Source organism: Triplophysa rosa, linkage group LG1 (genome assembly GCF_024868665.1).
Source record: "Triplophysa rosa linkage group LG1, Trosa_1v2, whole genome shotgun sequence".
NCBI lineage: Eukaryota > Metazoa > Chordata > Actinopteri > Cypriniformes > Nemacheilidae > Triplophysa > Triplophysa rosa.
The window spans coordinates 33474710-33495215 of NC_079890.1; positions in this window are offsets into that span (position 1 = coordinate 33474710).

Here is a 20506-nt window from a genome sequence, read left to right on the forward strand (position 1 = left end):
ATCAGTCCAGTCACCCAGAGGTCTGTGATTAATTATTATGAGCGGTCTGTGCATAGAGCAGGTTTATTCGGCAGAGCCCGGCGCAGCCAAAGTAAATAAAGCACAACTCACATCTGACGTCCCATCAGACTTTTAAATAGCATTGTGATCAATAGCAGCGGTCCTCAAGGGCCGTCTTCAAGGGCCCCACCTGACATCCCATCCCGCTGGGGAATGCAGAATACAGAGGTGGTAGCAGTGACTGATCTTCCTCATCTTTATTCATGGGTGTTTTTATAATAACACTGATTTGTGTACCGAGCTCAGCGTTTAATTATTAATGTTGACTGAAAAGCTTGACCGCAAACGTTTCCCAAATTAAACATAAAAGCGTTAAAGGTTTGAGCAGTGAGAGACTTTAGTTCTTTTATCTATTTATGAAGACAAAAACTGTCTAGACTGTGTAGCTCTCAGGGGCGTATTACATCCTTTGTTTTTCACAGAACACAATACTATAGATCTTTTCCCAAATCTAGTGAGCTGTTTTGCAGTCAACTGTCTTTACAGCAATGCTCTATTGTACTTCTATTGTCACTTCTATGTGAGTTGTAAAAAATGTTACACCACACTCTTCATAAGAAGTGCATGCATGGGACACTCAACTCCATTTTTGTTAACTTTAACATGTAGCTAATAATCTGCTATTCTCATAAAAAATAGCACAAATAATTGAATTAGATGGATGGTAGTATACTTCATTTGATAAACTATAAATGTAATGTGTACATATAAATGTACTTAACTATATTAATATATTCATCATTTATTCACAGTTATGTCATTACAGACCTGTAGCACTTTCTTTCTTCCGCGGATCACAAAAATAGATATTTTGAACGTCTCAGTGGTTTTGTGCCCATACAATGGAAATCAATAGGGTTGTTGTTTGGTTATCAACGTTCTTCAAAAACATCTTCTTTTGTGTTCTGCAAAAGAAAGTCATACAGGTTTGCAAGGACATGAGGGTGAGTAAATAATAAAAGAATTTTCATTTTTGGATGAACTACCCTTTTATCATTGACTTAAAATTCTCTCTAGACAGCTCGCTATGGAACAGATCTACTGTTTCTGTGGCAGTCTGCCAGCCAATAAAAGCAAGCAGCTCAGCTCGCCTGAAAGCGTTCTCTCTAAGCCAGGTATCCAGATCTGTTAAAAAGACAAACATGCTGATTTGTACTGTACTATCTCACCCTTCCAAAACAGCAGGAACATAATGAAGCCATTTGTCAAATCCACTCTTTGGGAACAGCAACAAAATACAAATCCTACACAACTGGCCAACGTTACCAGAACAAAGCAATAGAGAAAATAGAAGTGTCCTTCTAAATGTTATGAAATAAATTGTTATTGCTTTCAGCTATTATTCCCTGAGCATTCCTGGAGTGTTATCAAAAGCATTCGGATAAATAGACAAAACAAAGCATTTCTTTTGAGATGAGTTTGGAATGCAACAGCTTTTCAGATCGTCTTTTGTGTTTGGGACACATTTGATATGATATACCAAGGGGTTACATTGGGTTTTGGAAAAACCCCTAAAGCATAATTACCTGTTGACAGATTATAGAAAACGATTCATTTTGAGTTGCCTGAAAAAGGATTAACTTACTAATTAACTAAATAAAAACCTTTTATGCATAAAATGACTGAATACTGAATAAATATATAATTGAAACCTCTACAACATGTGATATCTTTAAGGCCGAGGGTTCAAAAAGAGTTGGAGCACTTTGACATTGAAAGGATTGTCTGCCAAACATTTTTAACTGCCAATGTTTTATTTCTGCTTGAACGCAACGCAACGCAACCCAACTCAATTTGATTCACAATTGGGTGCTGTCACCACAATTTACTTAAATTTTCTCTAATGTGCTCTATAGGTATGCGTGCACCATAATGCTTTTAAATCATTTAAACTAACTTACAACTAACGTTGTAATTCATGCACCACGATTCTAACCAGTCAACATTGACGGTGTGATAATGAAATAGCACTGCACACTCTGTAGCACTCAGCAAATAAACCAACCAGCAGGTGTTTCCAAATCTCCTCCAACACTTTGTCACACACCTAACGGTGTCTTTGGATGATAATGTGCTAATGAGGTTTGTTAAGCAGCCATTATATTGAAATGAATGGCGTTGCTCTGGGGAAGCACTAATTCAAAGTTGGTTGATTATCAAAGTCATCTCTGAGACAATGACACAAGTATAATACTTATATGAGAACGACCCCCACGCTCTTTACTCATCCGTGCTTTTTGCAGAACACACCTCTGGGTTATTCCTCTTGATGAACGAGCTCTCTGAGGAGAGTCAGCAATATCCCCAGAAGCTAATCGATCGGCACGCTTTCTCTAGTGGAAAGCAAGACGTTCTGTGTTTCCTGATGATTATATCGTACTGGGGTTTATGGCAAGTCAAGCTGAACTAATCTATATTGGCCGGTAGTTTTTCATCTTCAATGGATTCCGCAGGAATTCTTTTTCCTGGAACCGATACCTTTGGTAGCAAATTCTTGCATTTCTTCATACTGTACAGTATATACTACTCTCATCTCATGATACGTTATATATAATGCCGGGTTAACTATTAAGATTGTTTCACTATATTGAAAAAAAATGTAAAAAATAAAACTGACCAGAATTATTTATTGTTTTGTTAAAGAAACAACTATATTCAAGGTTTAATTGAACCTAATTTAATAAAAATATGATAGATCTATCATTAAAAAATAAAACAGAATTGAACACAAAATTAAAATTAAGAAAGGAATTAAGAAAGCTAACCACAATAGCACAAAACGTGTAAAAACATGTGATATGTCGATATATTGTTACACCCCTAGGCCAGTCTTTAGGGTCACCCAGATTTAGGGTCACTTGAGTGAAACATTTTTACATCTTACACATAAATGTATGTTAAATGTATGCATTTGATTAAAATATGATAAGAACAGTCCATAACAGGTATGCTGGGCCAGCATAGATGGGGAATTCAATACTGTAGCATAATAGGGCGAGAGCTCAGGAATTTGGTTGATAAAATGCCAAGAGAATACTTACATTTTTGGCAACGGGTCATTACACTGAAGATAAAAAAACATAACATAGTTTGGATTTATTGTTATTCCCAGGTTTACATTTGTGTTATTTTATAATTTAGATGAGTTTATTCTAAAAAATGAAAAAATATTGCTAAGTGAACCTAAACTTTGCAACGGTAGCGCTGCATAAATCTTTTACATATTTATACTTTTTCTTCAAATATGCCTGCATCCAATACTTCCGCATGAAGACTTATGGACTGATTACAATTCTCTCATTATGCACAAGAGCATTTTAATGGCCAGCCTCTCTAAATCTGAAATCAGTATTGCTGCCCAGCACCATCAATTTCTGTAATAAACTACAATCATTTAACAGACACATTTTCCCAAACCAAATGACTGTGAATTAAAGACCGACCCCTTGGGGTAACCTGACATGTTATACTCAAGGGCACAATGTTGGCACAGCGGGTGTGATCACAGTTATTCTGCCATTCTGCCAATTCCTGCACCTCTGAAGTCAGACTGACACTCTTTGACTGCAACCCAGATTTCTTTAAAGAGACAGTTCACCAAAAATAAAAACGCATCATGCTTTTGGAAAGACACAGGGTAAACAAACTGACATTACATTTATGCATTTGGCATGTTTTTATTCTATAAGCAACATTTTTATCAGTGGGTGCATTCCCTGGGAATCAAACCCATTGCGTTGCTAATGTAACCCCATTACCAATAGAGCTGCAGGAATGATGATGATGAAATAATCATTCTCATAATTATTACACTTGTATACAATGATGATGAATAAATGATGAAATACTTTTAATTTTTGAGCAAACTGTGTCTTTAGTCATTTAGCTAAAGTTTAATTATTATGCACAGATTGCATCCAGGATTATGTGTCTAAGAGATTTCTCTTTTCTTGACAATGCTAAAACTCTGAGTGCAAGATAATGCAGGCGAAACTTCTTCCTCCTGTTTGCAATTAATCATGCAGCTTTCTCAATAATAATGTCACACTGTCTTTGTGCACTCCTAACATGTGACCCTCAATGTTGTTCATCAAAAAGTTATCACCACATTACAGCACCGAGTGTGTTGTGTGTAACCATGTGTTCGCTTTCTCATTCTCAAGTCGCTCACGTACACCACGTGACACCAGCACCCGCATGGCACGTATCCAAGGTTTGTTTCCAAAGTACGTGCAGTGACATATGTCATACAGCATCACTTGAGACGCAAGCCGCTTTCAGTAGTGAGAAGCGGCTGGTAACAATTGCTACTCCATTTGACCGCTCCAGTCGGCCTTGAGTAACGCAACAAACATCTGCCCCGCTCTGAATGGGAGGAGTCACCTCATGTTAGTCTTCAGCTCACTGCTAAAGTGGAGGCCGGGCCCGATCCTGTAGTGTGTCAGCAGACATCAGGCTCACAGCTGACAGCAGACTCACTCAAGCACCAGCTGACTGCAGCCTTGCAGGGATCGCCTGCTGCACATTAGTCTGTCAAGTCTGTTTCACGTCCACTGAGCCAATGGTGAACTGACAGAGATGTAAAGATGGTGCTTTTTTGGCACGATTGTTTCATTTTAGCTGTGGTGAAATACCACGCAATAAAATGTTTATTTGCAAAATCCTTGCAGTTAATTTTTGGAAGATTATTGTCAATGGTAAGTACATTTACGCACCTGGCCTAAAATTAATACTTTAATCCAAAGTGATTTATAGTGAATACATTTTTTTTTCAAATCAGTTTGTGTGTTCTATGGTGATCAAAGCCACCGCTTTTACCTCACCAAATGAACTACAACAACATTAACACCAGTCAAATTTTCAGTTTCTTCAGAAACTTTTACAAAAATTAACCAACACTGTAATTTTACTGTAATTTATTTTTCACGTATAATGTAAAAAACCGTCATTTTACATAATTGTTCAGTTAAAAAAACAATTACATATTTTTTAAATATGGTAAATTACAGAAAAAGACTGCAAATTCACAAGAAAAACATGAATAATGTCATTTTCTGTGAAAAAAACTTTTTCTGGTGCCCCAGCTGCCAGAATCTTTTACAGCATTTTTTACAGTGAACTACGGAAAAATAATGTCAAATTAGTAGATCTACAGGAAAACCGTGTAATTTTGGGTAAAAAAATATTTTACTTTTTTTGGGCGCCCCAGCTGCCAGAAAATGTACGTTTTGGAGATAGGGATTTTTTAGATTTTTTTACAGTGAAGGTTTGACTACAGTAAACATTTGAGGTAAAAATGTAGTAACAACAAATTACTATGATAAAAAAATACTATGGTTCACCACAATAACCCAATACCGATCACGTTTAACCTTGGTATTTTGTAGTAAAACTATGGTAATACAAATGGTAATTGATACAGTATATGCCAAATTATCAAGTTTCCCAAAAGGAGTTACTGACAAACAATTCTGTGAAATACTTTGGCAAATTTAAATGAATTTAGAATGATATAAAAAGTGCACTGAAAATCAACGCTCTCTTGCTGGTTGTGTGTAATGCCACAATGTAAATGAGTTTTGAGCTCATAATTCCCCATCATGTAGACAATGCCAGCTTTGTACCAACTCACAGTCTATCTTCATCAGCTGGCTAAAGCTTCAGGGCCAGATGCACTGAACATATGGGACGTAATCAAAAAGTCAGGGTGGCTCTGACAATCATTGAAACATGCCCACATACACATTCTTTTATACAGCGCTCTCTGATGAGACCTATAACTAGGATGGATGGTACAGCTAGAGATAACAGAAAAACTCATCGAAGTTAAGTTTTAGTCACGTAATGTTAATGCATAGCAGAAGTTTGCAAGAAGTTGACCGTGAGGCACGTTTAAATGTTTCTGTGTGATTTCTCAAATGTCACTCAGCAGGAGACCAGTGGAGGTGGATCTCTAATGAGACTGCAGATCCCTCGTGCCCCTCCATTTTGTCAGACGCCCACTGTGACAAATGCCTTTGCTCGTTTATGCATTTTTTTTATGTAAATGTGTTTCTCACAACCCATACAGATTAACTGCTAGAAATGCATGCATGCTATATTGAAATGCAAGGAATTTTTAGGAAATATGGATTTGTTTTATTATTTGTTTATATTTATTTATTTATTTTATTTATTATTTGTCATTTCTGTTAATATGTGGGTTATATGCTCTGAATGAACACTAACCTCATCCATTTCAAGTTCAACTCTGTTAAATTCAGCAGCAGTTGGGTAGTTGACAAATAAGCCGTACATGTGTCCTATGTGGTGACAGCAAAAATGTAGAAAAAACGAACAATGAAGATAAATCTCTCTTATGCTATTTTATAATACAAATATTAATAATATAAAATAATATATTATCAACAGTTTGTTTTCTAAATTGTGCGTGTGTGTGTGTTTGTACAAGTCAGGCATTCCAACACCAAATTTTAGCTTTCTCACGACTGGAAAAATTCATTACGTGTAGAGTTTCATGTTAAGCCGAACAATCAATCAGGAAAGTCGTGCCACTGTTGAGTGAAAAAAACTGTTTAAAAGCAACGGTGTTTATATATATTTTTATCAACAACAGTGGTGCCTGGTAATGAACGGGTAACTGAGAAAACCAAACATAATCGATATTAGAAAGATGCACAACTGCCATTACTATAAATGGGGAGGGAATGCAATGCTTATAATGGTCGCTCTAGCAAAAAGAAGTCCCGCCTTTAAGCAAAAAGAGCCAATCTTCAATCAATAAATACTGACTATTCTTTGGGACGGGGCTCTATCCAGAGGCTCGTGAGGCTCTTAGCAAACTGTAAGCATGTGCAACAGCTAAAGCGGTTGTTTTTAGCACAATTTAAGCTTAGAAAAAAGTTATGGTTGAGTTGATGTCAGGTTTAAATATTGATTTGAAATATGCTATTTAATTGTGAATTTTGTCAGTGATTTCAGGGATCTGTCTTCCACCATTTAGGACAGGACTTGCCATGACTGAAATAGCTGCCCAGAGGCATTGGAAACATTTACTTCTGTAAACAGACGTTGGATTAACAGAGCAATATTAGGCTGCCATCTATAACAGCACTATGATTGGGGCCCACCTATACAAACTAAATGTACAATTACCTATTTCCAGACCTCTGTATGCACATCTTCTTTTAAAGACTTTTGTTGAAAGTACTGTTTACTTTTGTAGGTATAAAACTTTTTAAGTGGAAAAAAGCTTTACGTTGAAGTGGAATTAGCATCTCCATTTATCGAACTCAACAGCATGAGACACGATCCTTTGAGATCGAAACCCTGGCTATGTTCCCAAAGCCGAAAGGGAAAGTTAATTGATCGGGTGCAGACCATTTATTTGGCTGTTACATTGGGAATGTTTCTCTTTTGAACAATAAAAAATAAACAGGAAAGCTCTGAGCCAGCGCTTCTTTAAAGGCACTTAGAATGTTGCCCATCGACTTCATTTCGGCGTTTTAAGGTTGATGGGCCATGTGGAAAAGTTTGGAAAGATTCTGGACTTCGTTTCTCCAGTGGGATGTTTCTTTGCCTTTTTACGTGCTTTTGTTCAGTCACTGTATAATTGATTTTGCCGTGTCTTTGCTCCAGGAAACAATTAACAGTAGATTAAGGCCTTTCCTCAGTGCAATTTCTCCCGAGTCATTATAAAATCCATCACAACAGAGAAGGCACGTAAACACTGACATGAAAAATACAGTTTTGGGGTAAAGTAAGGAATATATCAAGTAAATTGAATGCATGGTGAAATCTCGGTCGATCTGCTCCAATTTGTTTTTAATACGCGTTGCAGACAAAGGTAATGCTGAATGTCACATTAATATTTCTCTGAAAATAAAGCAGAAGAGAGACACACCAGCTGGCATTTAGAGATAATGTCTTTGTGGAGATAGTCTCTCCGTCATATGTGACTGAATATATCAAATTGTTATGTTACCTCATGTGACCTTCACCGCAGGTATCTCCAAATGCTCTTGCAGATGTTTTGATTTTCACACCCCCCCCCAAAGACCTCTGTATTTTTGAGCCGCTCGGTTAAAATGGCACATGGTTTATGGAATTGACACACTTCAAGTCTAATTCTAAGGCTGAATCCGTGCGCTTTGATTCCTCAGACAGGCCGAGTGGGAGGTGTGAGAGATCCTTTGAGAACTCTGACTGTCTACAGACAAGCAAACAGTAGAATAGAGCCAGGCCAACAATGCCCATCAGATCCTCGAATGCTGAAAACAGCCAGAGGCATTTAAAAAAAAAACAACGAGAGGGAAGAAAAAATTGACACAGATATGTAACAAATAGGATATGTGGGTGTTTCTTTAACTTTGTACAATTTTGACCCTGTGAACTTTTAGAAAATACTTGTAAATACTACAATATGTCCAACAGATGATATACATAAATAATCAACACAAACAAAACTATATTTTGATTTGGCTAATTTGGGCCAATTCGTATGAATTCGCGCCAGTACATTAGGTTAGTGGCAGGTAATTTAGGGGTGGGGCTTCAGTATAGGGCACCCGTCTCTGTTTATACCGTTAATGCTGATATATGAATCCGCATATCATCACTTCTAAAGTTCGGTATTAGCTGTTGTTGCTAAAAATTTATTTAATTATTGTTTGCCTGCAGACGCTCTGGTGGGTCTTGGTAGTTTCGTCATGGTAAAACCGCATCGGGTGTGCTCGTGCTTTGGCACGAGACATTACTCTGCCTTTATAAACTGTACATTTTGTCGTGTCGTTTGTAAAATAAAACATGCACAACGTGTGCTTTAAAACACTGTTTTAGTGGGTATTTAGGTGAACACTTGTGCAGTGTGCGTATGTCAGCAGATTATATCGGATTTGAAGCTCGTCATGTAAACACGCACATCAATCAGATCACTTAATTTACCTTTCATGTAAACACTACATTCAGATTGCAAAATCTGATTAAATTCAATCCGATGTGTGCATGTAAACGCAGCTAGTGTCAGCATTACCCATATAGCACATGAGTACTAAAGTTAGGTAATTTTCTTGTCTTATTGCGTCTGAACTGTCATATAAACACAGGGTTGTGTTAAAAACACACAAGGTTTTGGGTTTTGTTCTTACATTTTGTGCTACCATTAACAGCCCTACGTATTTTTGTTTCTCAACTTTTTTATTTACGAAGTATTTTTGTTCAAGGACTGTAATAAACATCACATACTGTTTCGCACTGATATCCGAACTCAGTTTAATAAAAGATATGCTCTAGCAGCAGTAATATACTTATTTGCAAGAGGAGTGCAAATCAGATCATACATTCATAATGGTGCTAAGTTAACGTTACATAGGCCTAACTTACCTTTATTATACTGCACGTCACTCAGTGACTCAGAAATCCAGACGAGCTAAATCCATGCCAAGCATTCACAATATAACATCTATTTGCACTTTAAGTCCACAAATGTAATAAATCAGAGAACTATATTTCCCATTGTCGGATTTCTTGTGAAAGAAATCTGTCATTGTTTTCCAACAAAGTATGCCGACAACGCGGTGTTCCTCCTGTAAAACTTCGTAAAATTAGTGTTATGTGTATATTGAGCCCACGCACACATGATTCATATTTCACAAGCACACAAATAAGTTTGTTATTTCACAGCTGTATTGTAAGTTTATCAGATATAGGCTAATGCTATAGCACAGTGCTGTCACGTTACTCCTGTCGTGTCCATCCACATTCACTCCATCAGTGAGCCATAATCGCATAATCACAGAGCCTGACTGCAGGTATTTATGAATGTATTCTATGAGGACAAAAGCTCATTGTTTATGGCAGATTGCTGTATGAAGGCTTTCCGTGTCGCCCATCACTGTAAATACAGCAGTGGTTTACACTGATGCTAAGCTACAACTAAAGCTATTGGCCATTAAAACGAGTAATTTCTTTGATAATTTCTCAACGATTCTCAATAAGTCTGTATGGAAAACACCTGGTTTCTACTTGTTAAATAGTTGTTGGGTTTTTTCTTTAAAGGTTTTATTAGACATTATTACTATGTGCTGTTTTATTGCTGTCAAACCGTACAACTCCCTTTACAAACTTCAAGTAATTATGTAAAATATAACAAAAGTTTTACAGATATTTACACAATTACAGGGATAGTTCATATCATTCAGACCTGTATAAGACATCGTGCTTCTGTGGAACACAAAAGAAGATGTGATGGGAAATGTTTCCATCCAGTGAAAGTCAATGGGATCCAATGTTGTTATCAACATTCTTCAAAATATCTTCTTTTGTGTTCTGCTGAAGAAAAAATGTTATACAGGTTTGGAATGACATGTGGGTGAATTGCATGTAAATGATGAAATAATTTTATTTTTTTGGGAGAAAAAACCCTTTTAGTAATATTTTAACACATTATAAGTTCTAGTTTGTAAAACAGGAAATATTGAAATGTCTTAATGTCTTTGGTGTTTAGAATTGTTTACAGAGATATTAAATGTTACCTTCATTAACTTAAAACATTGAAAAAGTGCCTGAAGTTGAAGAAACGCTCATGTATAAGTGTATTTGATCATATGCAGCACACTTCCCTTTTGAACCACACTGACTCCTTTGCACCAACAGATGTCATTAGCACTTCAAACGGACTCAGCATCTGTCACAGCTCTTTCTTAAGAGATTCACAGGCTAACCCTTCATATTCTTCGCTATTTGGGTCACTCCAGTGTTGTTCTCAGAGGAAGGTGGCATCACAGACTTAAAAAGTTGACATAGTTGGCAGAGATTATGCTTTTGATGGACAAAGTTGTAAATCGTGATGAGCTTGATGAACACAGTAACAGCAACATCTGTATAAAGTGAAGCAAATAGAATATTTCTTACTCGTGTTCTTACCAAAAGGTTCTGAATGATGTTACATCCTGGGGGTTGCAATTTTAATACATTTTACTTATTTATGTGTGATGGGAAAATGTATGACTACATATGTGTGCAGAGTGTAGTGTACATGGTGTATTTTACTAAATGTTTAACTACAATGAATGTAAAACTGTATCAGTTCAACAAATAATTGGTTAATGGTTTTAGATTTTACAAACAGTTAGAAAGTTATACTATATTTATGTTTTATAAAGAGCGAGTGAAAGACAGCATATATATTGGTGGGGTGTTGGAGTGTGGGAGTTCATTGCTGCGGGCGTACACGGAAATGTAAGCCGAAACAATGAGCTTAAACTGAGATTTGTGTTTGGAAGAATACCAATCTCTCTTGCTGTGTGCATACGGACTCCAGATATGTCATTTATAAGACTTACATCGCACATAATACAATGCTTCTGTATTTTTCCTCCCACATGCACCATAAGTGTTTTTGTAGGGATGTGTATAGATGGCAGGAAGGAGAAAGCTATCAGAGACAGCAATCCGGCGACGGGACAGATCCGCAGGCATTGTAACTCCTCCCGGAGCCCTGTCGAATCACAGGCGAGAAGATAAGGACTGCAATGCAGGGGCTAATATCATGACAGAGCTATTGAGCTGATTCACACAGCTCTACCAGCATGGAAATGCACTGGGAATATTTACCTTACCTTACGTGCAGTTTTATTTTAATAATACACTCAAGTGTTCAGACTTGAATAAATTAAGGCAAGGAGCCACAAAATGTACACGTTCTCAAACAAAAGCACTCGTTTCAATATCTTTTGATATACAGAATTTAACAGTGTGTGCCAACAAACAAACAACCAAATATTTAAAGTGTGTATTATCAGTGCTTTCAACATCACTAAATCGCAAAAATAATTCTTTTTTTTATAGTATAGGTCTGTTTTTTATGGGTTTTTTTGGAAGCACGCGCCTGGCCCGAAGTTAACTTCCAGTCTGTGTTTGGTTATCGGTCTGGCTAGTGGCTAGTAATACAGTAATTTTTACATTTAATTTGTAATCATGTTAATTTATATAACCATTTTATTGTATATTAATTGTATTCAAATTTAAACTACTCAACAGTTATTAATTCTTTGCGGAGGTCTACTGGAAATTTAGTTTGGTCCACATGACGTTTGTTTATGTTGTTGCTGCTGAAATCATCTATTGGTCAGACAAAGTCAAGCAAAAACGTCTTGGTTACAGATGTAACCTCAGTTCCCTGATGGAGGGAACGAGACGTTGTGTCGAACCGACAGATGGGGTTTGATCTTGAGAACCTATCAACTCTTATTGTACTTTTTAAAAGGCCAATGAAATTGGCGAATGGTATGAGGCGCCAGTCTCCGCCCCGTATGGGTATAAAAGGAAGATGGCGCACCCATTCATTCACCTTTTTGGCTGAGGAGCCTGAGAGGATACCCGGGTCGCTGCAGAGGGCGAAGCATTGTGGCATAAAGGACACAACGTCTTGTTCCCTCCACAGGGAACTGAGGTTACATCCATAACCAAGACGTTCCCTTTCTGTCGGTCTCTCGACGTTGTGTCGAACCGACAGACGGGGTTCCTATACGAAACGCCACTGAGCTTCGCCGTATCACGACCTCAAGCAGCGCGACCCTGACTGGCCTAGGCGAGTCATGGGTGCACTGCCACGAATCATGATCTTCCAGTGAAAAAAGTAAGGCAGCACTTGAATAAGGGCGAGGGCTCTTACCATTGGCCATCACAGGCGGAGGCCTTCCTACTCTAAATACGAGATGGCCGCCTGGCACGGTGAGGGACACTGAGGAGCGCAGGAACCTTGGTGAAGACCCGGGGAGACAGGGCCAGACCGAAGGCTCGGAAGCCGCCACAGTGCGGGAAGCAGACGATGTCGTCGCTGCGTCCATGCAGAACACAGCTACACGTGACCGCAACACCCTGATCGACATGACCTCGCAGTGCGGACATGTCAGATCCACGAACGCTGTCTCAGCATGCTTGAGCCCCAAGCATTTGACACAGGATTCGTGCCCGTCTGGTTTGAGAACAAAGCGGCCACACCCAAGATTACAGCGGCGAGACATGTCAGTGACACGTGCACGCTGTAGGAAATTCTCAACTCTTTTAGGAAAATTTGCTCTTTTAGAGACTTGTGACTTTCCACCGAAACGCCCGAGGGGAGTCGTGCCGAGAGGCCGAGTCCGCTGATCTGCGTAGTATGGTCCAGTAGTACAGAGAGATAAGCGCTTTGCATATAAAGATGCTCAGCAGGTTCCGAAGAACAAGAGATGAATGAATGGGCGCGCCATCTTCCTTTTATACCCCGTATGTACGGGGCGGAGACTTGGCACGTCATACCATTCGCCAATTTCAAAAAGTACAATCAGAGTTGATAGGTTCTCAAGATCAAACCCCATCTGTCGGTTCGACACAACGTCGAGAGAACGACAGAAAGGGAACTCATGTTAGTGATTTACATACAAAAATGACACACAAGCTTTAAGGAAACAGATATACCCAAGTTAACTTTAACAACATGAGACAAACCCACCAGTGTAAATGATGAAATAAACAATAAAAATATACAGTCACACAGCAATTTGTCATAGCGTGGTGCATTCTGGTAAATGGACATCACATGCACATCCTGTAGTCCCAGTGCAAATCATCATTTTACAAATCTAAATGGATTGAATGCAATGAAATTACATGGTGACAAGAACATTCATTCACTCTATAGCATGAAACAAAGATGAAACTTGGCAGGTTAAACCAGCAGTACTCCAATCACCCTCCTATTACAGGATCGTTAGAAAGGATTGTACAATCACATTTGAAAAAAAATGAGAGCAAATTTTTTTTCCATTTAACCTTTTTTTTTAGCATTGAAGGCCTTACGGCTGTTGTGCGTAATGGAGATGGAGTCTGACTTTCAGCAATGTGAGTCTGAGGCTCATCAGTGTTGAGGATCTACCAGGATCCTCTAGAAACGTTGCAGTCTTTGTCTGTTAATGATGCTCTCTGCCAGTCTATGTCAGTATGATGAAGCTATTTTTCCACTGATGACACACCCAAATGGACCCGTTTTCAAGCCATTTGTCCAGCCATGGCTTGGTTTGGTTCACTGAAGGCAACATATACCAAAAATGTTAAATTCATTTCAGAAAAACTATGAAATGAATCAGAGATTTGGTGAAACTAGTAAAACCTTTCCACGACTTGAGGTTATGGAAATAATTTTCTTATTTGTGAGTGTCTCAGGCTGTTTTAATGTGTAGTATTCTTGGTGCTGTTTTCAAAATTTTTCCCTAAGCCCAGGAGATAGTGTTTGTGTTTCCAATATTAATGAAACTAGACATAAAAGATAAACAACTAATGCTTATGAAACAGCTTTTTTTTGTAAAAATATGATAATACAACTCATTACATAGCCCGGATCCTCAAAACAAACAAAACCCAAACAGAGTAAAACTTTCCTTCACTTACAGCATATTAATAAGCCCACTACATTTCTGAACGTGGTTTTGTTATTACAAACACTATCTTCTAATATGTAGAAATAATTACTGTTCCATAATATAATTAAATGTATGCCAGCTGAAATGCGGGAGATATTAAAATATTTGTTTTAATTTACCCTGACTGCTTATATTTTATAGTTTATATTTTTTTAATTACGTTTTAAGATTTAGTTCATTTTAGTTAATTTTTCTTATTTATGTGTTTATTTTTTATGTTGCTATATGTAGGATTATTTTATTTTGTTACATTTTACTTTTAGTTTAGTTTCTATTTATTTTCAGTTAATCATTTTAGTGCCTCAACTTAGTTCACTTTATTGCTTAGGCAACATTTCTAATTTCCATTTAGTTTAAATTTTAAATCAAGTAATTTATGTCAGTATTTTATTTGATTTTGATTAACAGAAATCTTTTAATACTTTAAGTTTTAGTCAACATGCTTTAAGTCAAATCTCAAACTATCCTTGATGTCTTAAAAAGAATCTAGCAAATGAAAAGGTCTATACCTTCTTAGGAAATCAAGACGAGATTACCGCATTCATGTGGTTTAAAACACACTTTTTATATCAGACAAGCCGGAGAGTTTGTGTTAAAACTGTTTTTCCTATTCACAGTCTCGAGAGCGTTGAGTGTTTTCTATTGCAGACAGGACGTGACTCCCTCACAAGATAAACTCAGCTGATTGAAGAAAAGTCCTCCGCTGTCAATTTGAGGTGAAGACTTTTAAATTACGGAGGGAAAGTAAGATTAATGTGCCACTCTGTTTCAAATGTCTTATCTCTCCAGAGCATGTTTGGGCAGACTGTGTACTCGGACCCAAACTTGTAATATGTTTTTTAATTAGTACCTGATGATGATAATAAAGCTTGACAAGAGTCCCTCTAAAATAACAATGATTAATGAGATCAATTATGTGGAGAAAAATATAGGAGCCGGTTTTCCTTTACAGTGACCAGTGTGCGCCATGGCTTTGCTGTGGTGGCCGAGCTGTGATGGTCATGTGGATGACATGAGTTTGTAATATTTCCCCCCATGTTCTCTCATCACTTTTTGTTTCTTCTATAATTTTAATTTTCCAAATTAAATATGACTTATTGTGAACAATTGGGGGGGGGGGGTTGCTTTTGTTTTACAGGCTACAGGACAGGAGAGCAGACCAGGAATCGAACCCGGGTGCTTGCGACCCAGCAGCTCATATAAAAGGCAGGAACATGTGAACCGACTACTGTGCCAAAGCTCAAACTATTATGAACAATTTGACATGCACTCTATTTCTAACCCAGCGTTGGGTCAATAAGGGACAACCCCAGCTGTTTGGGTTAAATTAGCCTAGTAAATGTTAACATTTGACCCCACGATGGGTTTAAACACAGCATTAGAAACAACACAGCATAGGTTAATTTACAACTGAATGGTTGGGTTTGTCCCCTTATGACCGAAGGGTGAGCTAAAACAAAGAACCCAGCATTTTTGAGAATGTACGTTAGGCTAAATTTAGGTTTCATATCAGGTGGAAATAAAATAAAACGTGAATCAGAAATAAAATAAATTGTTTACTTACTTTTATATAGCTTTACGTGCTGCAATCTGTGGAGCACAAAAGTAGAAATTTCAACAACACAATATATTTTTAATTTACATACTGTACATGCAATAAATATGACAGAATCGTCATGTTTGGGTGAACTTTGCAATGACTTACATTTTTGTGATAAGTACAGTTGGTGACTAATCCAGAGTGCGGCAAGACTCTCCTGATCTTAATCTTAAATCAATGCATTTAATAACACTCTGTATGCATCCCGAGTCTATCCTCTGTAAACCACACAGAGCTCTGCAGCTACAGCATCTCAACTCTCTCATAGCAACAGCAGTATATGTTTTTACACTGCAGTTTATACTTGAACACCTGCGTGAAGTGTGATTATGGACTGTGAGTTTGCCCACGAGACTAGACCTAGACAACTAAATCCAGCTCTGCACCTATGATGTAGGAATAAATCATAACTTATTCATAACTCAACTTTGATAGAGGGAAAAATGTCAGTGTGACCATTTTACTAATGCTGGACTCTGTTTTACTTTTATATTTTATTAAATGTGATATTTCTGGGAGGGGGGTGTCTGAAAGTTGGTGAAAGGACATTCCTGTCTTTTACCTTATCATTATTCACTGTAGAGCATGGAGGCATATTAAACACAAGATACATCACTGTACAATATCAAACGCTATCTAATGTGTATTCATGTGTTACATTTTAAGCCCCGAGCCTCCACTATTCAATACTTGGCAATACATCAGAATCACAAGCCTGTAATTTATCCTGCTGACTTGCATAACAATTGAAATGCAAATGAGGGTACAGGAACATACAATAATAAAGCAACAACGCAAGTATAAAAATGACCACATGCAGTATGTTCTAAAAAAAACGTTTCAATGTTAAAGGTTCAAAATGAAAAAAAAAGCATCAGATGCAACAGAGGGAGGGAAAACTGTCACGATGCGAGGGTGAGAGACACGGATACACAGACAGAGGACCCAAGTGCAGACAGGGTAAGGGGTAAACTAGACTTTTAATAACAATGACAAAATACAAAACAAAGACCCACGTGGGGGTAAACAGGGGGAACAAGAACAAGAAAGACTAACTAAACTGACAAGACTAGACTAATAACATATCACATGGCAACACAATAAACTAGACTCACTACACGACAGGAACTCAGGAACTCACCCACACGACAAACGCAACACAGTGCAATGACCCGACACAAGACAGAGAACACAGGGGCATTAAATAACGGGACAAATCAAAGGGGAACAGGTGTGGGGCATGAACTAATAAACAACCAATAACGAGAGAAACAAAAGGGCGGGAACACAGACAAGGACCGGAGAGAGTATCGAAGGCCGAAAGGGTCAAAAATGACTCTCTCCACACATAACAAGGGATCCTGCCGTGATTCTGCCACAAGATCAAGAAAGACATGACAAGATGAGGCAGAATCACGACAGAAAACAGAGACAGGTGGTTTTCCAGCAGGTAGAACAACTAAACGCATATGTAATCCTAAAGGTCAGTGCTCAATCTTGCGTAAGAAAGGTAAATTAGGTTTTAGCAAGTTTGATAAAGAGCTATTGCATTAAATGATACCTTGGGATATCTACAAATCTACAAAATGAGTTACCAGGAACATGTTTTCCACCAGTAATTCAAGAGCCCTCACCTCAACCTGCCAGTGGAGCACAATACGGTTGACATTTCATTTACACGGCAGCCGCTTTATCCAAAGCAGTTTACACTGCATTTAAGGTATATATTTCATCATGTGCATTCCCTGATTCAAACCTGTGCTGCTAACGCAATGCATATTGAGCTAAAGAAACATGGTAAGCATTTGCACCTTTGCACCTAAAGAGTGCATATTAGTACCTCAGAGGAACATATTGGTACCAACTGTATACATACAGCAACAGAAAAAATTAAGAATCCATTCCAAATTTTCATTTAATCTGCATTTCTAGATGTATTGTGGTCATTCCAGTCCAGTGTCTGTTGAATTTTAACAAAATCAAACCTCGGGAGTGACATAAAGTTGTCCGACAGCAATGTGAAAGACTGACAGCATGACAAGACACATGAAAATAGTGATAAAAATCGAGGTTATCACATAAAAAAAATTTTTTTTTACTTTTCCTAAATACATGTACAAATATGACTGTTGTATTACTTAAATATATGAACTAGTTTTCTTTGCATTATTTGAGGTCTGAAAAAATACAGAGCACCTTTTCTGTTATTTTGACCTGTTACTCCAGTTTTCATTTTCTACAAATAAATGAAAATAGAAACAATATTGTTAGTAGTTCACAGAATAAAACAAAAATTATAATTTTCCCTAAACACATACCTATAAAAAGTAAATTCAGAATTTTTTAAAAATGGTCTCTTAATTTTTTCCGTAGCTGTACCTAAATATGAAATATTTATTGTCACGGTCCTACCTTCTTGTTTATGAATTTCTAGTCATGTGGCAGGATCGGGACAGAGCCCTTAGGTTTTATGTGAGAAAGCCATGAGTTGTTTGTTTTTACTTCTCATGTGTTTTCTCGTGTCTCGTCATTGGCCCCGCCCCTCTCATTTCATGTATTGCTTCCCTTCCGTGTCTAATGTTTCCCACCTGCCCTCGCTCGTTATCCTTCGTTTGTCTTACCTATAAATGCCCTCATGTTTCTTTGTCTTGTGCTCGTGTATTGTACAATGTTACGTATCTGGATGTCCTGTGTTTTGCTTGTAGAGTGTTCCTGTCCCTAGCCGTGCCCGTGTTCTGTGAGTGTTGTGTTCTACCCTTGTCGTGTGTTGAGTTAAGACGTTTGGTCATGTCCTTTAGTTTAGTTTTACTGTTCTTGTTTTCGTTTTGCCCCCTCGTGGGAAGTCTTTTGTTTTGTATTCAGCTCTCAGTTCTGTTTTCCCCATCGAGGGTGTTTTGTTTGTGTTTTTGTTATTAAAGTCTTGTTTCATTAACCCCTTCACTGCCTGCATTTGCGTTATTCCTCTCTACCTCCGCCATCCGTGACAATTTATAATGTCAACATAACATATTTACATGACATCAATATAATATTTAAATAAAATCTAAACAAAAGGTTTTTTAAATTACAGTAATGATAATGCTATTTTTGTTAGTATTACATAATTATTGCTTCATTTTATTTATATAACAATTATTTTCTTTTCAAAAATGAAAAGAAAATATGACCTGAACACGTGACCCTGTTTTTTTTGCAGGTTTTATGACTTTAATGCTTATATAAAAAAAAATGGTTTAAAAAAAGTGAAGCTCTAAACTGTTAGTGCTGCAATAATTGCGATGTTTTCCACTGAGCATATGTTTACCTGCTTAAAGCTGTAGTCTCAGGTGAACTCAGACTCGAACCCTCCCCACAGCTCACCGCCGCACCTGTGACTTACCTGCAGAACGAAAAACAAAGACCGTCTCTTGTGCCCCCGTGGCTTTGACATCCACTGGGAATGATGCCAGTTCTCAGCTCAGATTATTCCCTGATTCTCTCCATATGTTAACCTGAACTCTCGTATTCCCTGTTGTCACATTGCACTTATTCCATGCCAGAAACATGTCTTTTATATATTTATTTATTTTTCTAGGAGCGGGGCTGGTACTGTACATCTCTGTGTGTGTCTCATTACAAACATCCACTGTTGTTTTATTGGTCTTGCCCCCAAAGAGAGATACCTGAATAATAGATATGGGCAAGGGCAGTAAAACTGTCATGTATTCGCAGGGGAGGAACAATAGCACTTCATGCTTATTGCATCTGTTTCCCTCAGCAGATTTGAGTATTAATGAAAGCAAAACCCACACAGTTTCTAAGAAATGTAAGTGTACAGGACCTCCCATGAGTTGAAAATATATAAATACTTCACAATATTCACCCACGCTGACCTCTCACCCACACACACACAAATCACACTACCTCCAGAAAATTCACAACTGTGGTTCATCTTTCCAAGACACGTCTCCTGAGTCCTGAGAGTGAGCTCAGAGCTGGCAAGATGATGAGTAAAGTTTGTTACAGTGGTAAAATTCTCAGGTTTTACATTGATTCAGCCAAAGCAGGTGCTCTTATCCAAAGTGGGTGATGCAGACTCAAATGTATTGCTTAAAATCAAAAGGCAACTTTACCAACCTATGCAAAAACACTGCAATAAAATGTCCAACTATGCAGTGGCTGCTTTAAGCAACAGTGCACTGTAAACCCGAATGTTCAAAGAAATTAAACAGTTTAAGTAGTGTAAACTTAATTTTATATAAAAAAATTCCTAACTTAAATGTTTTGAGTTCCTGTAACTAATTCTTACTTTTGAGTTAGTTTAACTTAATTTCAACAAGTTAATTCAAGATGATTTGTTGAGAATGAAATTCAGTTCCCAGCATGCTTTGCGTCAGACTGCATTAGG